Source organism: Lissotriton helveticus, chromosome 3_1, assembly GCF_964261635.1.
Source record: "Lissotriton helveticus chromosome 3_1, aLisHel1.1, whole genome shotgun sequence".
Lineage (NCBI taxonomy): Eukaryota > Metazoa > Chordata > Amphibia > Caudata > Salamandridae > Lissotriton > Lissotriton helveticus.
Window position 1 is genome coordinate 1,639,123,527 of NC_136061.1, and position 17,182 is coordinate 1,639,140,708.

Sequence of the window (17,182 nt, forward strand, 5' to 3'; positions counted from 1 at the left end):
CATTTATAATCCATTTACGAGCCAACAAATCCAACACAGCCTGTTCCTCGGAACCAGGAAGCTGACTACGACTCTGCTTACGTTCCGAAATAGGGGTCATATTCAGTGACCCAAACAATGGAGACAATAAACTAGAAACAGTTTCTGTCATTCGTTTTCGAACAGAAGGAGAAGAAGCAGTCATAAGAACATGATAATAAGTGTTTTGAGGCAAAGAAGGTGTAGGAATAAGAACAGTAGGAGTCTCAGATGCAGAAGCGGAAGGCAAAGAAGTTTGAGGCAAAGCTGATAGCAAAGCTGGCAAACCTATAGCGGGTTGCGCAGGAGGAGGTAAAACCATCTGTGGAGTACCAGGTGGCTGAACAACAGCAGGAGGTTGAACAACAAAGGGTGGAACAACAGGTGGTAATGGAGGCGCAGTAGCACCCTGCACATAAGAAGGTGGTAATCTCAGTAAATGAGACATCAAAGGATCTTTCTCAAGATCTTCAATCGCTTTCGGAGGAGAAGACGGCAAGGCTGGATAACATTTATCTATGGCCATGCAACGTTGCCTATCTGATACCTCAATTGCTTTATCTTCTTCGTTTTCTTTAAACTGCCTAGCAGCTTGCATTATTGATACATCCTTTTATCTTTTATCTCTTTTAGCTTGTTTAATTTCTCGTTGTCTGGCTTCTTTACGCCAAAGGCGAAAGGAGTCAAACATTGCCGCCCGGGCTTTCTTCCTAAATAATAATTTAGTTTCTAAATTGTCTAAAATCTCCGTATAAAAAGCTACCATGTTGGGGCCATTGTAAATGTGGAGAAACAGGAGTATGAACCCATCAACCTATTGGGATTGGGGTCTAAGGAAGTGTATACAAAACAATATCCCAAATGGTATTATTGAACACGTTAGTGAACAGTACTTGGTAAGGATATCTATACAGTATTATCCTAAAAAGATCAAGGAGTCAGTTATTTTGTTCATGGTAGTGCTAAAAAGCATCATTTTATATTCAAAGAAAAATGAGGGGTGGGGGCAGATAAACACAATTGGTTACAGCACTGTGTGAACAAATAAACAAATAGTAAATATCAGCCCATAGGGTAGTACAAGGTGCACGGGTGCAGTGGGTTGTGACACTACGGCAGCGCAAGTGACGAGAATACAGCGTGAACGGCGCAAAGTGCAAGGTGCAAATATATACAGTGAAGGTACACAATGGTTTCCGGTTCAATAATGGTATCTTAGTTCAGTATTTGTAAGGAGAACCAATGTGGAGGGGCGCCTGGAGTCTGGCTGTTTGGTCGACGGCATTTCGATCCGTGTAAATGAGGATCTTCTTCAGGACATGATGGGCTGGGTACAGTGCATGGATCAATGATTATCGGACCAGTGTGGGAGGATTCAATTGGAGTCAAGCCTGTGGTGGTCCTGATCCAGGTGGCACGTGGAGAACTGCAGAATCCTGGAGTAACGAGTAGTCCAGGAAGGGCAAGGGCCGTCTGGTGGCGTAGAAACGTCCACTTCGGCGGTAAGGAAATCGGTTATCTTCAAGCTGTCATATGAATCACACGGTGAAGGGATGAATCGTCTTCAATTTGGGCAGTGAGTTGAATCGAGTAGCAGCGCTGCTACTCGATTCAACTCATTGCCCACTTTTGTTAAAAACAGAATAAAACTTACATTTCATTCTAAATTATTAAACGATCTCCTGGTCTTCCATAAAAGGCATAAAAAGATGCAACAAAGTAACACACTTGTGAAGTCATCCACTTACAAGAACTTAGTGGAAGGATATCCTACGTGGTAAAATTGTTCTGAAATTTGAAATGTGAAAATTTGAAATTTTAACATGGTACGTCGTGTGTGCTTATATTATGTTTAGCTGAACAGCTGCCAAGGTTTGTAGCGGATGGGTTTGCCTTCCTACAGTTGTTTCCTCCACTGTCATGGATCCACTAGTTGTCGATCTACTCTAAATATGGCAGATTGAGTAGACTTGTTTTGCAGGTCTGTCTGCCACATTTCTACCAGACAAACATCGATAGAGGAGTAAGAATGTGGCAGAGGACAGAAAGTGGAGATTCCATTGGCAATGCTCCAGACTCTCAATATGATGCAAGGCAATTTATGGCAGAGAATGGTACACCAAATTCAAAATAAGGCCTGTGCGGACACTGCCGGCCCCTCATAACAGCAGCTTCATGGAGGGCATAAAGTCGGGTTCCTGGCTGTGTAGTAATGTATGGATTACGGACTTTAAAAGGTAAGTAAACATAAAAATAAATACAACAAATTTCGTTGCACACACTGCATCACCAATTGCGATGCAGTGTGTGCATGGAAATTCGTTTTATTTATTTTTATGTTTACTTACCTTTTAAAGTACGTAATCCATACATTACTATCCCCCACCATGCCCCTCATCCTCCCCACGTCACTGTCCGGCTGGTACTCCCACTACCGGCCACGGCTGGTAATAGTTAGTAGGTGTGCTGGTACTGTCTTTGGCAGCACTGGCAGGGGCAATAGGTGGTGCAAGCTGCAGTGACCTTCTGACGAGAGCCCTGGCACTTTTACTACAAATGAAGCACTGTGAATGGTGAGCATCTTTGGCGTTATTGTGGGTATCCCTGGCATGTGATGGTAATACTTTGGCAGGTAGAGCAGAATCTCTCAATGAGATGCATTTGCACCAGGGAAATCACAAGCTGATATTTGGGGACCAACCATATATGAAAATTGATTTTTGAGGATTTTTTCTTTCCCTACTGTTCAAAACACTGGAGTAGGAATGGTCATTTTTATCCCTCCGCTATCCAACTGTTTCACTCACTTGAGGGGGAATACTAATTTTAACCCCCCTGCTATCCACCACTTTCCCTACTGTTGCACTCTTTGGAGGGAGAACAGTATTTTTTTCCTCTCCCCTATCCAACACTTTCCCTACTGTTTCTCTTACTGAAGTGGGAATAGTAATTTTTACCCCTCCGCTATCCAACACTTTCCCTACTGTTGCACTCACTGGAGATGGAATAGTAAATTTAATTATTTTGCTGTCTAACATTTTCCCAACTGTTGCATTTATTGTATTGCAAGTAAGTTTAAAAAAAAATGATTTAATGTTTTATTGTCTCATAAAATGTTTTTTATTTTAAAATATTGAGATATATATATATATATACATATATATTATTTTTACATAATTTTAAAGTTGCCAAATTAAAGATAATTATTAAATATATGTATATGTATAAATTATTATGTTTGTGTGTTTATATTTATTTAATTAAGTTTATTTGTTATATTTAGTTAAAATTTATATTAAATTTAATTTAGTTTGCTAGAAATAATATTCATATTTCATATGTTATTTTTATATATATTTTTAATTCAATATTTTTTACATCTATTTTTTTTACTACAATATTTTTGATTCAATATTTTGGTACTTAACTGTTTAAGTATATTAAGTCGATATTTTGCATTCCATATTTTTACTTTCATATTTTTGTCATCGATATTTGTACATCAATATTATGTTAGTGATCGGGGATCGACAGGAAGGCAATAGGTAGCTACTGATATTGTGTCGAATAGCATTTCAGCTACCGGGCTCGAAAGCTAAAGAAATGATGATTGTTGTAATCTCTGGAAAGTGGACCTCGAGCTGAGGGTAGGAACCTGCCCTTTGCACACTTGTGGGAAACTAAGAAGGATGCAGATACATGAAATCCAATTGCCCGTTCAGCCACTGTGTGTTCTCGTAGCTACCTATGTGCAGCTGGGATTATTCACTCCTTCTCCTCAACTGAAGCAGAATTACAGCTGCTGTAGGAGCTCCCTCCGTGGAGCAAATATAGAGGCAACTATAGCAGTGAAGAGGGCGGCTAGCAGTCTTCCTCCTGCACAGCAACAGATCCTGCAATGTTTATTGAACAATGTAGGCCCAGACAGGTTGCGTCCACAAGGCTCTCAGCATCAGTATTTGTCTTTGCCTCCATTCCAATAAGTGGAAGAAGATGGTGGGCCCTGGAGCTGTAGAGAAGGCCCTGATAGAGAAAAAGAGAGCAAGCCGTCCGGCCCCAGACTTAGGGGACCAATGATTGCTTTGGAATGACTTTAAAAACACACCAGATGGGCCAGCAGCGGTAGAGGACAGGCAGGACCCCAAACAGACCATGATACTCAAAGGAAGTCAGACGTGCAACTGCAGGAGATAACCAACATTGAAGCCCCCAAGAAATGAGTGGCATGGACAAAGTGAGGCTCACTGAAACATGAAAGTGCTTGAAGGAGCATGGCCAAGGGCCACAACTACGGATAAGCAGGAAAGTACTGGTGTGTAAAATTAGCTTTTCAGCAATTACCTGAAGTTTGCAAAAAGTATGCAAAATTAAGTGTAACTATGCAAAATGCAAATCTGTCATGTAGAGCCATATGTTAGCACAAAATGCACCCTTGAATCAGTTTTTGCTTTAAAACGTAGCACAGAACGCACAACAGATGGTTGTGGACACTCAGTTTTTTAGCTTTGTGCCTTGGGTTGGGAGCCAAAGGCCCATTATGGTATGGCAATCATCTGGACAGCCAAAGGGCTGTGTGGCAGAAGTGACTGGTGGTTCTGAGGAGATGTAATGGTCAATGTATGAGGAGTGAAGCCATATGGAAGAGAGTGAGCAGTAGTCATGGGGATGAGACAGTAAAGCAGGATCTGGGAGGATGTTTGCATCAGTGATGGTGTTCCCTGGTAGGACGAAGGGAAGCAGCAAAGAGGAGTCACTGGAGTGTATGAGAAAAGGGAGTGAAGGCAGAGCGGTGAGCGAGAGCCCATAGATGTATGGAGTGTCCATGGGGGAGAGGAGAGTCAGTTATCACTGAGAAGAATACTGGAGTGGAGCATGGCTCATTAAAAGTGATGGATGTGGGCTGGCAGCATAGCAGCCAGAGTGGAGTCAACAGTAAGTGAGTTTGAATGGATTTGGTGAGAAGTTCTGGGGCTTGAAGAATCAGATAAGAGGGAATCTATTGTAGCCATGGGTAGAGAGAGTAGGATCATTTAGGACATGGAATATATGATTAGTGCTGTGTCATTTGAAAAGTCATTGTTGGTTTCCTGCAGCAAATTATTGGACAAGAGAAGGCAGTCAGATGGGGTGATAAACGGTAAAAAGACAATGGCAGGGTAGGCAAGAGAGATGTCTTGGGTAGGAAACTATGGAGCAGGCGTGTCAGAAAAGAAGACTTTGGCTAAGAAAGAGGCATATAGAGGCTTGAAGCAGACTTGGTCCAAAAAGGGTCAACCACCACACAGTAGGGGGGAGGCTTCCTTATTTGAGGATAGAGGCACTGCTGGGGGATCAGCTGCTTTTGAGTATGAAGGAAAAGATGTGATCTAGTGAGTATGTAGACATCTTGAAGCGCTTACAAAGGGAAACTAGCAAAGAGGCTGAGTGTACACCAATTATGACACCTGGACAGCAATGTTTACAATCTATACCAGCATTTTCTATAAAAAGCACCCAGGTGGATTAGTGTGGATCTGTTCAACTACTTATAAGTCATACAGATGCCCCACATGCGATTCAGAGAGCTAGTGTGGTTAAGCTAAGATGGGTAATTTAGAGCACAGCAAGGATTAGACGATATGAATCCTGGAACAAGAGAAATAACAGGCATTGGATGTAGTTGGTAATGTCACCCAGATTGGTCCTAGCAGCACGGACAGTGAGGGGATTGTAAAAAGTAGCACAGACAATTCAAGAGATGTTGGTGCACATTCAATTTATGGGCTACATCCCTGGGGTGCAGAACCAAAGGCTCATTTTTGCATGGCAACAATTTTTACAGACAAGAGGCTGCACGGCAGAAGTGATTAGTAGTTCTGAGGAGCAGTAATGGTCAGATGAGGAGCAAACATACATAAAGTCAGCATTCTGGATACAGCCTGCTCATCCTGTGGCTTTCCCCTATTGGGGAATCAATTCTAAGCACAGATGTTTGTTCATAAGACAATACTGATGGGCTTCTCTTTGTCATGTGCAGTTTTTTTTAACTTTCCATGTGTTTTTGGCACAAATTGTAAAGATGGAGGTGAGGTCTGCGCAGGTGATAACATATCTCAATGAAAAAACAGAAGGTTTGACTACAACTAACACATTATTAAGCAATGAGTTGGACTCAGTGCCACTGAGTCATGCTTGAGGGCTAAGGAGTGACATGTTTTGAAGAATCTTTTGCATAAGGTAATGGGAAAAAAGAAATGTAAACTGAGAAAGATGGAACAAGTTCTTGGCCACTTGAACTTTGCATGCAACGTAGTTACCCCAGGTAGTGTCTTCTGCAAAAAATATGTTATTTGTCATAAGGAGGGCCACTAAGCCACAGGACCAGGATAATAGAAGAGTCAAGACCAGATATGCTGATGTGGATTATGTTGCTGGATTGCCTCGGGTGCTAGGGTTTTGGCTTATACTTGAAAGAGCAATGGTGTGCATAATGGTCCCCGAGGACTGCATGAGTAGCAAGCACAGCACTATATTTCTAGAATTCATTCCAGTGAAATTTGCAATGGGACTTTGTGAATGAGAACTGAGAGACAAGAATGTGATTTGTTCCACAGAAAACAAGACTGTATAGGTGATAATTTACAGCTTACCTGTCATGACCAATGGGTTCTGAAGCTTTCAGTATATCTAGAGCTCCAGTGTCTGGATTGGACCTTCATGTTTCAAGTCTGGCATATATGCATGCTTGTTAACATAGTTGCAGGTGTATTGCCTCACTTTCAATAACTTGGATATCATTGTAAATTGGCTACGGGTGCGGACCAACGCAAGGAGTATTTACCAGCAAAGCTGTGGAACATAGGCTAATAAGAGCATTGCAATTTACAGAAGATTTGCTGGGGCAATCCATGAAGATGTGTGTTTTTGACATGCTTGGGAGGAGCCTAAAGGAATATTACAAAGAGAAGAATCAATGATGATGTAAGTTAAGACCAAAGGAAAATAGATATTCTGTGTTTTGCGGTGTTAATGATTGACAGGAAACTGTCCCCAGTAATTATTGTGTGGAAGCTGTCTAAAACTGTATTTTATAAGAAATATTTTAGTGACATAAATAAGGTGAAGGTGAGTTTGTGAGGCATATGGTACAAGTTGATATGAGAGAGAAGGGCAACACCGAGGATGAGAAGAGCGCATTATGGTGGAGATCTTCAAAAGTATCATGGTGTGGTAGAAAACTGCATGTTCATCCACCAGGGAAGTCTGGCTGTATAGGGACTTCTTTGTTGTATTATTCTTCAGGGCACTAAAGTTATCAGAAGAAGTGAGCATCAGTGAATTTAAGGGCTTGGTGGTGGGAGACCTGTGTTTGAGAGAGGGAGGTTTTCAGATAACTGGAAAGAGTACTATGGCAGATCAAAATGTAAAGGGAATACAAGAGAGGTTGGGGAGGCCTAGCAATTTGTCCACTAGAAGCTTAAAGGGAATAATTGAATATGAGGGAGACAGGGGGAGGAGATAGGTTTCTCAGCCTATGGTTGGTAGCAGGATAACAGATAGGCAGATGTTGGAATTGATGAGAAATGCCTGAAAGGGTAGATAGAGTTAGGCATCAAAACTCTATGGGTCTCAATCTTTCAGAATTGCCGCAGTAATGGAGTTTTTTGGCTTAGACTGGGGGGGAGATATGCCTAAGAACATAGCCAGGTAGAGGGCAAAGCAAGTGTGGCGATATGTAAGGCAGAGGTGCGTCCAGTAATAGGGGCATTTCTATCCAGAGCTGAGTTTCACAGGAGTAGGGTTGAAGAGGGGATCGAAGAAAGTGATCTGGATCTGTAGACATTCCAAAGTGAAGTAGGCCATGGAGCTCACGTAAAAGTAGTATTGTATTCAGCTACAGAGTTTGGATGAAGTAGTGGTGGTAGCTTTATGCATGGTTTTGGTTGAATGCACACAGACAACTATTACCGAGGGTTTGGGCCAGACATGGCTTATAACGCAGATGATATTGGGTCAATTGATTGACTTCCGGCTGAGTTGAAAAGGAAGATGGCGGCCGGCTAGAAGGTACGGTCGGGAGCTCCCGCAAGCCGACAGACCCTACATCAAATTTAACCCAGAATGGTACCGCAGCTGCGACGATGTCATAGCTGCACCATAAAAGACTAGAAAAAGACAAGAAAAGAAAGAAACCTACCGCCTGAGGTCCGCCGGCCGAGCTTGCATGTACCGCCGAGAGGGTGAGAGACGAGCCGCTGTCTCCATTAACACAAGTCTCCCAGATTCATTGGGAGATGCGAAACTTTCCCTCTTTCTCTAAAGGCTCCACAAAACACAAAACAGAACACGAGAGAACTGTAGTTTTCCCGGGGGTTTGGGCAGCGGCCGCAAACGCGCAGAGAGAATGCCGGAGAGCGTTTGAAACAGTTAATTTCCTGTTCCGGGGTAAGAGTGGTGGCAGCAGCAGCAGAGAAGCTATCGGCGATTGAACCATTTCTCCAAGGCCAAATGACAAAAATTGTATCCGGGGCGCAAAAGGCAGCACTGCCGATTCTGACTGTGATTACATACGGGAAAGAACTGTTATCCCATCAAACAGCTGCAATAAAAGAAACATTATAAAACAAGCACCAGGGAAGCAATTTGAGCCCGTTAATACTGCTAACGCTGCCGGTTTCAATTTAAGAAAAAAAAAACACTGGGAAAAAAGCAGCAAACCCCATCAATTGCAAGACTAATAGCAACAACGAAAGACAAACATCAAAGAGGTGTGTTGAGCCGTCCAGTGGAGATTGCAATGCCACGAGGGGCTGGAGTGGAGAATTAAATACAGGAGAGGGAGAGTTAAAAAAAAGATTTAAAGCAGCAGGCAAAGCTGACAGACGGTCAGCGAAACGCCCAGAGGATCCAAAACAATCCAGCCCATGAGCTAGGTACGAGGGGAAAATAAAGGGCAGGGGATTAGAGCATTAGATCTGATCGAGGGGTGTGAAAGGGGTAACACCGGAGCCCCACCAAGAAAAGAAGGGGATAAGGAGAACACTAAGAGCATCAAAAGCTTATGTGCTAAGGGTATCGAGTGTGTAAAGGGGGCGACCTCAGAGATAGAAGACTCAGCAGACACAATATCAGGAGAAAAAAGAGAAAAAGGGAGCTGTCAGCTCAGATCTGAACCTGAAGAAAACTTGAAACAAGATCCAGTTATTGCCTCAGAAATAGGCAACTCCCTAAACAAATCTTCTTTCCCCCCAAACAAGTGACACTGCCAACAAGCACCAAAAGAAGAGCGAGAGGTACAGTTAATCGGGATAGACAATCTAAACCCAAAACAGAGAAAGTAGGGGCTCTAACAGTACAGAAAAAGCATAAGTACGGTAGAAAATTCTCATACGGAACCTGAAATGGAGGTACTAGAAGATCCAACATGGATAGACACATACGATCTTGAGACAAGAAATTTAGGTCTCCCTCCCCTCCCCTCCTATCTAGAACAAACAGGAAGGCTCATGGAAAACTGCATGGAAAAGGTACTGGGCGAGATGAGAGAAAAGTTCTCAGTGTCTGACACAAACAAAGCTAAGATTCAGGAGGTATGTGAGACCCTTGATCAAAAGTTGAGCGCACTTGGAGAAAGGGTGTCGGCAGTCGAGGCGGTCAGGGAGACTTTAAGTAAAAAGGTGGATGTCACCCAGAAGGAGATTAGAAAATTGAGAGACTCTGACAGAAGCATATATGAAAAACTTGAATCATTAGAAAATCAAGCAAGGAAAAATAATTTGAGGATATTAAATGTACCGGAAAATCTGGAAGGGGCTGACATAAAAAAATTTACCATTCAACTACTGGAGGAATATTTCCCCTGGACTAAAGATGTGAATCTGGCTGACGACATACAAAGGGTACATCGGGACCCATTTGGGAGGAATAAAGAGAGAAGAACTTCAAGGAAGATCTTGATCAACTTTAAAACTTTTATACTAAAAGAAAAATTATTAAGTGAAGGTCTAAAGAGTAGCTCCCTAATAAAAGACAATTGGACCTTCAGGATACGCTCCGAGACAGACAGTGGAAACTGGGCCAATTCATGCAAGAATTAAAATCCCTCGGAGCCACAGTTCAGATGAGATTCCCAGCGGCACTGAGAATCATGTGGCAGAATAAAATGTATAATATCAGGGAACCCAGTGAAGTAGAGACTTTCCTAGAACAAATGAAAGAGCAGTTGCGGACGGCGACAGGAAAATAAAACAGGAGAAATTATGAAAACCACTTGTAAATACGGCGATGCGCGGAGTTCAAATGGGCGAAAAATACCGCCCAAAAAAGAAGAATGGAGGCTTCCTTGGGGTGGGAAACAAAGCACACAACAAATTATAAAAACAATTAAAGAATGCACGGGTGGGGAGCAAAATAGGGAAAAAACTGAAAAAATATCCTCAAAACTAAAACTAAAGTACAAGTATAAGGAGTGTCCTGGAAATGCAGAAAAAAAAATAACAAACAATGGTAACAGTTAAAGAATTCAAAATACTATCATGGAACGTTAATGGGCTTAGAACAGTCAGTAGACGGAGAAGGATATTCGAATATCTAAAAGGAGTGGAGAATGAAGTGATTATTCTACAGGAAACACACCTCCTGAAATCAGAATGGGAACAAATAGTGAAAGGCCTTAGATGGGTAGACTCCCATGTATGTTCCAATCATGACTGCAACACTAAGGGCATTGCAATAATCTTTAAGAAGTCACTTAATGCAAAAATTAAACATAAGGTAGTGGACAGCAAAGGTAGATGGGCCCTTGTCAGGGTAAGAATTCATAACAACATCTTCACCATAGCAGGATACTACGGGCCAAACACCGATGACCCAAATCCTCTACAAGGCTTATACGCAGAACTACTAGAATCAACCGCCCCGATAATATTGGGGGGTGATTACAATATTATTCTGGATCCTAAAGTGGACAGATCTCCTCCTAGGAGACTCCCCAATTTACCCAGGATGAGAGAATGGTTAAATATCTACAAAAAAGACCTGGGTTTGACAGACATGTGGAAGGAGAAAAGAAATAAGGGGTCCCCCTTCACTCTCTATAACAAAAAATTGGGTCATAGATCCAGAATTGACTACTTCCTGATGAGCAAAAACTTGCACAGACAAGTTAAAAGTATAGATCACTTACCAGCACACCTGTCAGACCATTCGGCGGTACAACTCACCTTACAAACTATAATCAATAAACCTCAATCCAGGTGGACAGTCGATCGTACCTTACTACTAGACCCCAAGATACTAGAGGAGATAGGCATAACCACAGCTAATTTTTTTGAAGACAATCGAGTAGGCACAACAGACCAAATTACTTGGGACACCTATAAGGCAGTAATTAGAGGGAAACTAATTAGTATGGGTGCCTATAGAACAAAACTCGCTAAACTGGAGATTGGAGATCTGGAAAACAACATAAATTTATTAGACGCAAAGATCACTGCAGAAAATGATACAGGAAAAAAAACTACAATGGAGGAAGACAGGCAAAAACTACGAGAAAAGCTGGAGGACCACTTAGAAAACAAAGTAAAGATGAAGTGGGAAGCCAGTAGCCTTGCAATCCACTAGTATGGAGAGGGTTGCGGAAAACTACTGGCGTGGAAAGCAAAAATTGAACAAACCAGAAATAAAATTGCGAGTATCCAGCTTAACAACCAGAGTGGCTTAACCTCAGATGAATCGATAATAATGAAAGAATTCGAAAATTTCTTCTCCAATTTATATAAAGAAGACTCTAACCTCCTAGAAGAACAAATTGATTTGTATCTGGATCCCCTAATACTCCTCAAACTATCGGAAGAAGAAAAAGAAGAGCTAAATGCAGAAATATCAATTGAAGAAGTGAAAGCAGCACTAAAAGGGTTGAAAAGAGGGAAGGCGGCTGGCCCTGATGCTATACCCTATGAACTTTACTCCGCTTTGAGCGATATCCTGGCTACGCCATTAACAAGGCTTTTAAATACAATTTTCAAGGAACAGAGTAAGATCCCTGACTCATGGAATGACGCAGCAGTTAGTATCATCTTAAAACCAGGGAAAAACCCAGCTGTCTGTGAATCTTACAGACCTATCTCGTTGCTAAACTGCGACTATAACATTTTTATGCAGATTATTGCAGGGAGACTGGCGAGGGTAATGCCAAATCTAATTCATCTGGACCAAAAGGGCTTTATAAAAGGTAGGCAAATACATGAGATAACGCATGAACTGTTTGCCGCAATAGACTTGGCAATTTGTGAAAAGACCCCCCTTACCATAATCACCTACAATGCGGCAAAAGCATTCAACAGAGTTAACTGGTCCTTTTTAAATAAAACCATCTCCAAATACAACCTCGGGCAATGCTTCAGCCTCCTGGTCTGTGAGATATACAAAAAACCAACAGCAAAGATTTTAATAAACGGTGCTCTCACAAATAATATTGATATACAGAGAGGAACGAGGCAGGGTTGCCCCCTGTCACCGTTGCTCTTCAATTTGTATATTTCACCACTGGCAAATACACTCAGGAGCAACGGGTCAATAACTCCTTTCAGATACTGCGATTGGGCCAAAAAGGCAGCGTTATACGCGGATGATCTACTGATAACTATCAAAATTCATCCGCGGCAATTAACAACACAATTGCGGAATTTGGAAAAGTATCTGGATATTTGACAAATGAAGCCAAAACAGAATCAATGAGCTGGAATGTATATCAAAATATCCCATATTCCAAGGATAAAATAAAGTACCTGGGCATAACGCTGACAAAGGATCTAGAAAAAACAACTCAGATAAATCTTAGTAGAATTGCCACTGAAACAAAAAAAAAATTCTAAAAGTCTGGGATGGACTACCTTTAAGCTTCCTGGGAAGAACGAATATGATAAAAATGGCAATACTTCCTAAATTTACTTACTTGTTCAACACCATACCTTTGGAATTTAAAAGAGATTCCTTGAAAAAGATCCAGGGAGAACTTGCGAGTTTCATTTGGGCATCTAAAGGGTCAAGAATTGCCTGGCACAAGCTAAGAAGGAAAAAAGAACAAGGAGGTATAGCAAGCCCGGACCTGATAGGATATTATAGGGCTTTTCAGTTCAAAAACAAGAGATCTCTATTAAAGACATGAATTTTACCCAGATTTCCTTCAAACAATGATTAACAAAACCGACCATTTTTTATTTCAATTTGGTCACCCAAAAATGTTAAAGAAAATAAAATTAAAGATTCTAAATAACATAGCAAAACTGTGGTATCAAATCAGAAGTACCTTAAATATTCCCTACTATAGTTCAATGGCCCCCATATGGGATTCTCCCGGGACACCAGAATGCCTCAAAGACTCCTTGGCACTACCAATAAAAGCAGCTGGAATCAAAGAATGGGGCCAGTTGATGACAGAAAATGTAATAGAATCATGGGAGTACTTAACAGAAATTACCAACGCTACGGTGTCAAAATTCAAATATTATCAACTCACCAGTTGGGCAAGTACACTAAACGGACAAAAAAATTGGCAGAATAGAGTTAGAGAAAGAAATGATGAAGTCAACCCCAGTTAAGAAGGAAATATCAAAGTGGTACTGGGCTCTAATAGCTACAGGTGAAGAGAACTTTCTGATCCCAGAAACAATATGGAAGAATGATATAGCAGAGACGGACCTTCAAGGCTTATGGCGGAGATCATCAGAAAAATGCTGGTCAACCTTCAAACCAGCTCGCCTAAAGAGAAATCACCTACTCACAATACATCCGGCATATTGGACCCCCAAAAAGCTATCAAAATTTAAAGGAACCAGTGTAAAGCACTGCCCCAAATGTGGACTCGAAAAGGCGGACGATTTGCACATGTTTCAAGGTTGCCCTCAACTGGATTCCTTCTGGCAAGAAGTGGGTAAGATGACAAGCCAGGTTATAGGAAGACACCTAGAAGTAAGTACATCTTTAATTATTTTTGGGATTTACACCAAAGCGGAGTTAAGTAAAGTGAAATTGACAAGAAAACAGGAAAATTTGTTGTTTGTATTAATATTACTTGCAAGAAGGGAGATATGTCTAAAATGGGTTAAACCAGTACCACCAACATACAGAGAATGGCTAAACTCTATAATAAAAACACATAAATTAGACAGGAAAGGAAAGCCCACAAAAAAATCACATTTTTGGGAAATCTGGGAAAACCACGTTTTACTTAATATACAAGGCACGTAATAAATCTATGTAAACATAACAAATCCTATGATTAAAGCGGTGACAATAATTCAGACGGGAATTATTCCCGTCGAGTAGCCAGGAAGGCTAGCTCTCTCCCTCGTATCCAAAGAATTATTGAATTTGGTAAAGGAGGCAGGAGTGCCAAGCCTGACTTAATTCCAACGAAGGGAAACTCTCCGTTGTCGGTTCAGTAAAGACATGAGAGTGAAGGCACAAATCATGGAAGTCGCGGCCTCCCGTCACACTCCTTATACAATTTTCATCCACAAAATGAGGATTTAAAAAAAAAAATGGTGCAATTGATTGACTTTGAGCTGCTGAAATGATAAGGGATATTAGAGTGATTTAATACAAGTGGCAGTCGATGCATGTGATATGGTGTGGTGAGGAGCTCAAATGCCAATGGTTAATAACAAGGCTCATAAGAAGCTTAATAAAGAGGCAGCTCCTGTTTGCAAGGCTCACAATGCAGGTGTAGTTATCCAAGTGGATATTGGATGTAAGTGGCATGCGAAGTTCAGACATGAGGGTGTACACCTGTGCTGCTTGGGTACAGAATTGTTCTTGATAGAGCTGGTGGATATCCGCGAAGACTGGAGGAGGTAGAAAGTGTAGCAGATGGGTACAGAAAGAAAACCTCAAAGGAGGTTGAGGTTGAGGAGGAAAAGTTAGGAACAGAGTTGCAGGGGAATAGAAAAGTAACAACGAGAAAGACTGTAGGCAGCCTGGGACTTGTACTGGCAGGCTGGAATGGAAGTTGTTTGACATTTAGGTTTAAGAATACGAACAATGAGATTATTAAGTTGACCAGTTAGAACTTTGTTGTTAAAGGGAGGGGACTTTAGTGTGTTATGTGTTAAGTGAGTGGAAATATTGAGGGGATGGGGATGGGGATGGTTGGAGTTTAATGTTAATAGGATAGCAGGGATATAAATGTATGGCAAAGCCAAAGGTTTCGTGATGAGATATCTGCTTGCTTCCAAATAAAGCAGCCTTTTCAACAAAGACACTGAGGGGCCGATTTACAAGCCCCTTGCTCCCCTTTTACGCCGCCGTTGCGTCACTTTTGTGACGTAGCGGCGGCGCAAAAGATGCACCATGGTGCGGGGTATTTACAACGTGACGCATCTGGGAGATGCGTCACATTGTAAAGCCCTGCGCCATAAGGAGACGTTCCGGTGCAGGGGGAGCGTTCCTGCGCAGGAACGCCTCCTAAAAGTGGCTGAGTGAATTCTACAAATTTTCACTAAGTCATTTTTAGGCTAATGCTGCGTCAAAACCTTGCGCCTGCTTGAAGCAGGCATAAGGCTTGATGCAGCATTGGGCAGATAGGGCACCCCCGAGCCTTGCTGTAGCTGCGTTGCGCTTGTGAAGCAACTCCAGCAATGCGCCGCCTTTGTAACTGCTAAATAACATGTATTTGTGGTTCTATTATATAATTTATAAGGTTCACTAATAATCTAAGACCATATGAATTGCTCATCTCAAAACACCATTTACTCTCCACCCCAAAAGTTAAAGTACAATTTAGTTTAAATTCACCAATAAAACTCTTTAACTACACTATAAATATCCACAGGGATAAACTTCATTTTCCGCATACTTTCATAATTTCATTTGTAACAGATGGCGTACTCGAAAGTCTACTATTCAGTCTAGAATAGAAATCACTGATGATGACAACGTACAGTAGATGGGTACAACTCACCAATTGGTCTATCTAGATAGTAAGCTGTGAGGTAACGGTTTTGGTGTTTTGGCTCCTTGTTTTTTTTTATTTTTTACATACACCCTTGTACAGCAGCGTTGATGTATTTCCTCTGCAGGGGCTGTGCTGTGATGAATGGTGCGCAGCCAATGCACGCGGCCTGCCAGATAGGATGCCCACGGGAAAACATAAACAGATATTATGCGTGCATAAACCAGTTATTTCAGACTACATAAATTTTTTATCGTTTTCACTGTGAATATCATACCTTTTTTTATGTCCAGTAGATGAGGCTTATCATAAGATGCTCGCCTAAGTTGCTTTTGTAATGGCGTTCAACTTGTAGCCCAAGGATTTATTGTGTGGCCCATTTCAACACAAAATGGGAGAAAAAAAATGTCAGGAAGCGCTGAAAGTAGTACTGTGGTTTATGTCATGTTTTGTCATCAGTAAATTGTTAAATTGCACAATAATATACAGCAAGGGCAGTTTTGTGTTAGGCAAGCCACTTCCCTATCTTACTTTGAACCTATATAATATCTTTTGAATTATGTGTCTGATTTAATTTGTAATGTACGGCTTCTCGAAACTATTTTACAATGCTGACAGAACTTTTTTACTGTCAGTCCAAAGACGTGTTTTCTTTGCTATATGTCTGTTTTCCGTCCACGGCCAGTCTACAAAGCTTTAGGCTTGCAACCGTTTGTGTGAATTGAAACCATATGGAAAGCCATGCCACAGCCGGGGCCTCTTCACCTTTTCTCCTGGCAACAGAGCTAGATAGGACAAAAAAGCGCCAAAAGGGCATGACGCAGCAGGAATCAGTGTTCTAAGCTTTTCCTTGCCTTTCTTCCTGTTTTTGACGCTTTTCCGTGGTTGGTGTTACCTACACATTGAAAAGGCAATCCCTTGGTTTACCTAGTGAGTATATCTCACACATTTTTACTAGGACTATTTCCAAGCAGATGGAAAGCGCCCTGGGAGACATTAGCCAGCATGGTTGCTTACTTGCATTTATTTCAGTCATGAGAATCAGTTCATCTCATACTCTGCAAAACATTAACAGATGTACAGTGAATCAGACATGATGTAAAATGTGCCCTGCATCTGTAATTATGCGCTGCAATTATTACTTTCGCCAAAGACATGGACAGAAAAGATTAAGGGCCATTAGCAAGAAAGGGCGATACATTATCGCTGCTTTTATCGGCAGGAAACAGCCAC